We start from the raw sequence: 10,011 nt of genomic DNA, 5'->3' as shown, positions 1-10,011 counted from the left end.
CCAGTCCACTTACTTTTGTTTAGTGAAACAATCTTTCACCTCTTTTCATAATCTCTTTGTGGATCCACAGTGCTCTTTGACTCAGAAAGTTGTGATATTGATCTAATGGCCTCGCATGCTGTAACCCCTTCACTTTAGTTTTCCTGCCGTTTTTGAAGAACAATACCTGGGAGGCATTTTTCCTCTGGGGCAGCAGTTCTCAAAGTGGATGGCGAGCCCTCCCTGTGGGACATAAACCCACTGGGGGATGGGTGGATGGGTGGGGATATTAAGAAAGGAAGCTTAGGTCAATCTGATTTAATCCACTTTATTTATAAATCACATTTAAAGAAAAAAATTGGAATACATATTACAAGTCAAATTGGTTCAATTTAAGATCAAATCAGCAGGTGCTTTTGTGGTGACCTTATACAAACTAAGATCCAACCTGGATAAAATCTGTTGGATTAATTTTACACTTTAGAATATTAAAAGCATAATTTTGTATAATTCATATCAGACAATTAAAGAACAATATGGTGCAACTTTATGTGCACGGTGTAAAAAACAGGATATAACTCTCTCATTTCACATTACCATAAATAAAAGAAAGAAAAAAGAAAATAATTTAGAGTTCAGACAAAAACTCCCAAGTGAATATGGATGTCGAAAAAGAAAGTATAATTTACCTCCTGCTGACTGATCAGTTGTGTCTAATCCATTCAGTCTTGCTCTGATTCAGGGAATTATGGTCAATGTCAATCCTGTTCCTTATGTAATTCAATGGAACAAAGACACAGGATTGATCCAAAGCATGGACCACTAATTGGTTCTGTGGTAAGCGCCCTCAGGGAACTGTGAGTGAGTTCCTAACAACAACAAACGGACGTAGGACTATCAAAGACCAAAAAATTTTAAAGCTCCAGGGGACAGCGTCCCCCCTGATGGTAAATATGGTTTTGAAAAACAGAAACAGTAGGACAAACACTATGTGAAATATTTTAAACGGAGCATACCATAGTTAGGCTGAGACACTACAAAAAGGGTTTACAAGTCATTGTTCCCTCAGTTTTACCCTGATGAAGTTCAGACGGAGGAAGAGGTTGTAAAAACACTTTACTGCGCTATTCAACAACTTTTGGCCTGTAGCGTCCAGATAGAGTCCGAAAGATAAATAACAATGTTCTCATGGGGGATCTGACCTGTGTAATGCATATTTTACAAGATAATGTCTGGCTTTAGTGCACATATATAACATATACAAATGTACATCAGCTGAAAAACGTGTAGGTTGTGTTTGTTTTAAAAGCACAAGTTTCTCTAAGCTGCTATTGTCCAACTTTTCATCAAGTTCATCCCCACGTGTGATGCTTTCTAAATATTCAAAGGTGTAGTAAAGTGTATTATAGTTGATGATAGATTTTAGATTTAGATTTGTTTTTCTTTTCTTTGTTTGGCAGAAACATGACCAGCCTAGTGGGAGTCACAACTTTTGTCGGTTTTATTGATCTTGACACACAAAGGGAAACACTCACGAGGAGCATTCGATTCTTGTTTAACAGGGTTAAAAGTTGTGTGCTGGGAAAGACCTATGTATTAATTTAGCTAAATGTTTTGTTTGAATCTGCAGCTGGACTTGGTAATAACATTTAAATTTATTGCAGATACACACTTCACATTAAACTGCTCAATTTTATCCCTCGTTTATGGCAAGAAAACAAATTCACTCTGCTTGGAAGGAGATATTAAATATTTTTCATTCCATCCAGAAAACGTTGGAAGAGATTTAACACTTTCTTTTCCTAACAAAAAGGGGGGGGGGGAAATGCCTTTAATGCTTAGATTTAAATAATTCTTTCACAACTAGTTTAGGAAATGGCTTTTAAATTGAGGTATGAATAAATAAACAGCTGATATTTTCTTCCTCAAATGTGCAAAAAAGAAGAATTGACCAGAAGCCTCTGACCACCAGATATGCTGCTTTTGTTGTTTTTATCTCCATTTAGTATTCACAGAACTAACGCAAGCTTTTTCTTTCACAATGAGTTTTTAGCCCTCAGATGGCACCTCTGATTCATATTCGCCAATCAGTTGTTTTATTCCCCTCCCTTCTCACAATGTACAATAATTCTTGCTGCTTATTTAATTCTAATTCTATTTAATTCTTTGCTGATCCAGTTTAACACATTACAGGTCTAAAATTAATGTTCGTTTGGTCCAGTAAAGCAAGAGCTCATATGTGTCAAAGAGTCCACAAATTTGCATATCCGAGACAAGTGGAAATCGAGTGGACCCTTGGAATTCCAGTCCCTTTGTTCCTCTCGAGTCTGCAATGATTAATGTACAAATAAACAGACTCCAGGCAACGTTCTTTCTTTTTGCCACTTAAGGAAGCAGCTTCATCCTCCAACAACTCCCCGCAGAAAAAGGGTAGACTTTCGCAACTTTCCATGCCAGCTGAGAAAGAGGATCTGCGGGTTGTTTCTCCCTGCGAATGTAGCTGCCTTCTTGCATGTTTTTGGCATTCAATGCTAGATAGCCAGAAGGATATTTACCACGAGTGTACCAGTAAGAACGTGAGATATGAAACGGACAACACGGGTAATTCATCATCCATTTATCACTGTGTTAGAATGTAAACAGAGACATGCAAAAAGAATAGATTGGTATTTTTGATAGTGACCTGAGGTGCCAATGACTCAGCCATCTCCCCGCCACTGTTTACAGCCTCTTCAAAGCTGGATCAGCCACACAGTTTCATTTTAATTAACTTCGGTCATGACACAACCGTATCTTCTGATAGTGCTGTTGTCTTTGTGTGTGTGATTCAGCTGCAAACAATCAATTATATTGTTGTTTTCACCACGTTCTGCCTTTGTATCTGGCTTAATCTGCCTCTACTTATCCACAGTGCTATTTTCAATGTAACATAGGTTATATTACCCTTTACACAGTAATAGTTAGTTAATAATTTATTCTCTAAGCAGTAATCACAATGATGTAGACTGTTTAATTGTAAACCAAATACTATGATTCTGAGGACTGCATATCAGCAGAGCACGCTAAAGCCACATGGAACTGATCTTATAGTCACATGTGACCTGTTGAACTCTAAACATAAAAGTCTATAAACTTAGATAATTAAGAAATATTGGCCAGATTTAAACTAACTCATCTGTTCTATCCTAACAAGTTTTTTTTTTTTTTTTTATGTGATCAGATTAAACTGAGTTTTAGCACTGTTTTCTACTTTTCTGTTAGATAATTACATACAGAGCAGATGGAGTCCTGATCAAAATGATACATTGAAAAAACAATAATAATTCCATGCCTCCATCATGCCTTGGATTTTTTAAAATAAAAGTTTCTGTGTAGCTGCATAGTTCGGTACAGGGAAGCATGGCATTGGGAGGACACAGCAAAGAACTGACTTCTTCTGTGTTGTTCCAATTGAATATTAATTCATGACCAATATGTTAATAATGTTAAATTTCATGGAAATGAAAAACATTGCAATTGGACACTAATGCCTGATCGAGAAGAGGGAAGCATGAACATTACGATTTAGTGAAGAAAAAGCAGAACGCTCTGTGAGGACCAGAGCTAAACTCAAACTAGACTAAAACTAACAAAAAGACAAAAACTCAGGTAAAGATCGCAGTAAAATAAATAATTCCATTTTATTTACACAACACAACATCATTGTACATTACTCAGCAAGAGAGAAAGACTGAACAACAACTTGAGACATTAGAAGATTAATCATAATTAAATTCTCGGGCACAATTTACTTCAATAAAATCCAAAAGTTAAAAAGGCTTTTTAATAAAGGTAACAGTAACACAAAACATGATAGTAAAACACTTATAGCAACAATAACAATTAAGTGTTATTTAGAAACCTTACAAAAGAAGTTATAAACTGCTGACCATGCAAAGAAGAAAAGTATATAATAGTCACCAGGTTATACCAAGAGTCTTAAGGATGAATTTAAAGTCATTCATAGATAGTTCATGTCTGAGTGCAGCAAGCAAAGAGCTCAATAATATGGAGGCTTTAAAAAAAAAAAAAAACTTGTTTTGTCCAGTATTAAGATAACTCATCACAGATTTTACAAAATATTGACACCTAACATTAAGCAACTGTCTGGTATCAGCTCAGTACTGCTAATGTAGTTAGCAACAACATAACAACAACATAATCTAATTTGTTGTTTTAATTTGTGTCTTTTGGATGATGATTCAGTATGTAAAGGTTTGCTATGTAATTGTGTTAAACAAAAGACTGTAAATTAAGAGTAGTATCTAAATAGGCCTTGTGCATCCTACTGCTCCTTGTCAAATAAGGTGCACTGTTATACAAATGTGAATTTTTTTGTTCTTGTAGTGTATATGTGTTTGAGAAAAAAAAAATGTGACAAAACTAATTAATAGCATTAATTTAATTTCTACATGCCATTACGTAACAATTAACTGTCTTTTCATATGAGCTTGTTAAAATATTCCTCAAAAAGAAAGACACCGGATGATGCTGGTCAGGTGTTATCAGCCTTTTACTGACTCATACATGATGACAGTTAGGTCAAAATCAGATGTGATATGTGAAAATTAGCTAACCTTAATGTTTTATGTAATTGTATATGTGATTGGGATGTAGAAACAATTTAAGTTTTGTTTCTAGATGAAGACTGACGTGAGAATCAGGCTGCAGGGGGATCCCTTTTATGCCACTCAGTATCAACAAACCACCTCTAAAAAAAACCTCTGAGCACCAAGAAAAAGTCAGTGCTCTCAGCCTGGCTGCAAACTTTGCCACTGATTCAGTTATTTGTTTTTCGAACCGGCTCCTGCGGCTGAAAAGAGAAAACACTGTAGTCCAAACAGAACACACAAAGATCATGATAATTATGAGGACAATATTTGGAATCATTTAATAGAGAAACACCTCATAAGTAATCTCTAATTTATTTATTTGTTGATCTGATAAAAAGCTTCTTTTTTAATTCTTTCTTTGAGTCTTCAATGTTATTTATTCATTCAAATTCTTCAATCAAGGGCCTAAAACTTCTGGTTTATTGCGCCAAAATTATATTCCTTCCATTTACCTGATCATCGTGGAGGGCAAAGGGTTGCTGAAGCAGATCCCAGAAACACACAACCACTCAAGTTCACATTCACACCTACTGGCAAGACACTTAACCTGGCTTGTGTCGCTTTGAGCTGTGTGAGGAATCTGGAGCACACACAAAAAAACTCTTAAAGCAGGAGCTTCCACTTTAACCGGTTTGACTCATAACCTTTGTGAAGCACTCTCAACACACCACTGTGTGGGCCAGATACATACAGTGAACTGCATATGAACTGGCAGGAGTGATGTCAGAAACAGCACACAAACACAGCTGTCTTGGATCTGCCCATTGACTGCCCGCTGAAGTTCAAAGTCATATTACATTAAAACCTATTGGAAATGACAGAGCTGCTATGAGGCGCTGCCAAACAGCTGCATGTTGAATTAGTGACCTGATCTCTAGCTACAGAAACCAAAATGCAACTAGATTTGCTTACCAGCAGCTTATGGCCATAGAAACTTTAAGGCATACTGCTGCGGACTAAAGTCAGACCATTTATTTTCTGTGTTGCTTTAAAGCTGACTTGAGAGAAGTACAGTTCATTAGTTTTTCATAGTCATGAACAACTGAGCGTCTCAAGTGTAAAAACAGCATTATTCAAGAACTGGTGTTAGAGGTGGTGAAGAGCACAAACCCAAATTGCCTCATCAGTATTTGTTATTTTAGAAGAAAACAAATCTGAGTGATATTACAATTGACTGCAGTCACCATCAAATTTCCTTAACATGACACATTTCTGGACTCTTTTAATTGGCCACCTGTTACCTTGTGTCTGTCAAAAGCTTCTTTTTACTTACTTCTTCAAAATAAGAGCTGTCTCAGTATGGTAATCATAACAGTGGTGTTATTTTATTCAGACAACTAAGGTCAACTGTAGGTGGTTTGACAGCAGCATAAGAATTGCTGTAACTAAAAATAAAAATAAAACAACTGAATATTATTGTCTTTTGAATGGCTTTGTGCGTGATCATTTTTAACATTTGTTGATAATGAAATAGATTTGGAGGCCATTTAGCATTTATGTGCTGGAGGAACTGTGATGCGAATTTAACTCGCTCACTGACGACTCTCTGTCTGTTACCTCACCAGTGTTCTTATATGTAGTTTGAATTTACAATTATAGTGGAAGAAAAATGCTCTTGAAGCAATGTTGTAAATCGCAAGTCTTTGTCACCCCGAAGAGAGCCCCTACTAGTGTTTGGTTTTAATGCACCTGCAGTTTGTCAGCCTGTTCAGCACAGTGTGTTTAGAAAGGCAAGAAAAGTATCCTGAAGCTTAACTGTAATCCCTGATGAAAAACAGAACATATATGCGATGGATTAAAGTGTCTTGAATAAACCTTACTTGCTCACTCTGGCTTCCTTCAACATTCCAAAAACATGTATGTTTAGTTGACTGGTGATTCTATATTGACCCAAGATGAGAGTGTGCTCATAGCTGTTTGTGTCATTGGCCTCTATGTCTGGGCCTGTGATGGACTGCTGACCTGTCCAGGGAGAACCCTTCCTGTGTGGCCGTATTCATGCTCAGGATGGGTGATTGAATCGAAAACAAGATTTGATGCAATCTGTTTCTTCCTTAGCTTATCATCTGTACTTATGTTGTGCTTTCCTAATCATATGACTACTCAAGGTGCTTAACACTACATGTCATATACACATTTTGTATTGCCTACTACGTGTAAATGTCTATCGCAAACATTCATACCCCAACAGGCACATCAGGAGGTAGCATTGGGTTCAATGCCTTGCCCATGAACACTTCAGCACATAGTCAGGGAAAGCCTGGAATCTAACCATCAACTCTCAGGTGGTCATACAACTCCTCTTCCTCCTCAGCTAGCTGCGCTAGAGCTGCAGGAGGATTATTTTTGGAAAACTGCTTGTATACTATGAGCAGTTATTATAAAAATGGACTGTTGTGGACTTGTTTCTACATGATCACCATGAATTAGGTTTATTTACTTCCATAAACTGCCATGAGATGACTTTGTTGGGAACTGGCTCTGTACAAATAAAGTTGAACTGTGGTTGGGAAAGGTTTTAAAGCCCATGTGACTCTGAATTTGATTTAACAAACAAACAAATAAGGGCTGCATGGGGGCATGGTGTTTAGCCCTGTGGCCTCCCAGCAAGAAAGTCACTGGTTTGATCGTTGACTGGGGTGGGGTTTGGGGAGTGGCCTTTCTGTTTGGAGCTTGCATGTTCTCTGCATGTATGCATGGGTTCTCTCCAGGTACTTGTGTTTCCTCCCACCATCCAAATGTGGGATAATTGGTTACTCTAAATTACCCAAAGGAGTGAGTGAGTGGTTGTTTGTCTCTGTGTGGCCCTGCAATGGACTGGCGAGCTGTCCAGGGTGTAACCCGCTTCTCACCCAATGATTGCTGGGATAGGCTCCAAGCTTCCCCGCAACCCTCATTTGGACTAAGCGGTTAAGGAAATGAATGAATAAATAAAGTAAATAAATACAAAAGTAAATGAATGAAGAAATAGCTCACAAAGGAAACTAATATTCCAGTTAAAAATAGAATCTCTGTTGTCACCGAAGTACAGAACCATTATCTGTGGCATGAATAGTTGATTGTCTCTATGTGTTGGCCCTGCGATTGACTGGCTACCTGTACGCTTCTCGTCCAGTGATCGCTGGGATAGGATCCATCTTTTCCACAACCCTTATTGGACTTAGCAGTTAAGGAAATGAATGAACGGACATTATCTGTTTTTTGGGAAACACTAGTGATGTGCTCAAATTTAAGACTGGTCTTATAAAGTGTGTATGTACATAAATGCTGCCAATTGTCACTCAACTAACCACAATTCTGGTTAAACAAGAAAGACCAGGGAGCATTGGTGCACAGTTTAGAGAGGAGAAAAACAAAATATAAATCTAAGATACTATCAGTTTTTCCTCAGCATGCTTCTCATATGATTACAATCTTTAGCCTGGAGCAGCCATCAGAATTTCCCTGAATCGTTCTGCTGCTCAGACGAGTCTATCAGGGGTTGTTTCAGACCTGTGGGAAAGCTTACTGCTGGGTTTTACTTGGAAAGGATTTAAAGTGTCGCTATTATGCGCATTTCATTCATTCATTTTCCTAACCGCTTAATCCAATTCAGGGTCGCGGGGAAGCTGGGGTCTATCCTAGCAGTCTTTGGGCCAAAGGCAGGGTACACCCTGGACAGCTGGACAGTCCATGGATGGGCCACACAGAGACAAACAACCACTCACACACACACTCACTACTAGGGGCAATTTAGAGTAACATATTATCCCAACATGCATGTCTTTGGATTATGGGAGGAAGCCTGAATACCCGGAGAGAACCCACAGCGCTTACCACCATGCCACCGTGCAGCCCATGCACATTTCAGTCTAATTTATTCTAATATGCAAATCCAGAAGGGCAAGAAATAATTAATCATTTTTCAGAAACCCCTTTCTTCATTTTGTATTGGTCCTCTCAGATCAGCCTCTGCCAGAAACAAGCAAACAGCAAAAGCTCTGACTTCTGTACTGCCTGCGGGCTGCATCTGATTGGTCAACTGCTAGGAGTAGTTATACTGAGCAGTGAAGGTGGGCGTGGCTTTCTTCTTGTGAATGTGCACAATCTCAAGAAGATGACCATTTACTGAGTCCGTCCCTCACGACGTCACTAAAATTTCAAAGCAGAAAAAAACTCTCTACAACAAATAATTCCCATCACTATGGAAATCAAATGTTATATTTAACACTATAACACTGTAGGAAGCTCAGAAAACTAGAAAAAGCACCATAGAGCCCCTTTAAACAATGTTAAGTTTACGATTTTCAAAGACATTTTATTCATTGCTGCTGTGTCATAGTTGGCACTTTGGAATTATGATGGTGATAATAATTATTATTTTAACTCATTTATTTGCAGAGCACTTTAAAAAGTACTTTCTAGTCATAAAAAACATAAAACAGAATAGAAATAGATACAACATGAATCTAATAAAAGAGAAGATTACTGCTTAACTGCACACAGAAAGATACACAGAAACGAAAACATAGGCTAAACAAGGAAATAGAGATCAAATAAATTAATAAAGCATATTATTTAAGTCAATGGATTTCAGTGTTAGCTACCCACTTCCTCTTTCTCATCTGAACCTGTTGTAGGAGGAAACTAGTTCATTTAACACATTCCTTAATAGAAACATATAAAAATCTGGTTATGAATCATTTTTATGTGAAAAACATAAAAAACACATGATTAAATTTCTAACGTTGAATCTAAAAGTTTGAAGTTTTTTTCTAATTATTGGTGAAACAGTTTATGTCTGAACTTCCTATTTGAATCAGAATCTGGTCGGTCACAGAATTTGCTTTTCCACTGGAAGTGCAGTAGTGTCTTCTAGTTATCTAAACAAGCTTTTATTCCTTGTTTTGAAATTTTATATTCACTGATATCACATCTACAAGCACTAAACTAAAAGTTTAAGTCAAGACAACCTTTGCAAATCTAACTATCAACCAGAGATATTAATAGGACTCAAAAGTAGCTTTTGTAATGAAGACTCAAAGATAACTGGTGGCATAGCCAAAGAGTATAAACTTCAGATTGCTCTACCACACTGGCAGTGATTATTCCACTACGGTCATCTGCATCAAATGGAGTCTCCACTTTCTTTCTGCTTACTCGCCTTCATTAAGGTATAATGTGTTCATAAACTGAGGACTTTCACAAATATTGTAAAACTTATTTATATTTATATTTAAACATCCACTCTGGTTTTGTCATAACACCTAACACACTGTCAAAACACAAACCGACCTGTTCTTAATGCAAATCCTTTTGCAGTGTTTCTTCTGCAGCTTTTAGCCATGTTTTGTTGACAGCAGATGCATCATGCTTAAGGTATGAGAATCAACTGAGCAGC

This window comes from Telmatherina bonti (genome assembly GCF_933228915.1).
Source record: "Telmatherina bonti genome assembly, chromosome: 12".
Classification (NCBI taxonomy): domain Eukaryota; kingdom Metazoa; phylum Chordata; class Actinopteri; order Atheriniformes; family Telmatherinidae; genus Telmatherina; species Telmatherina bonti.
Note: the sequence above shows the minus strand (reverse complement) of the source record.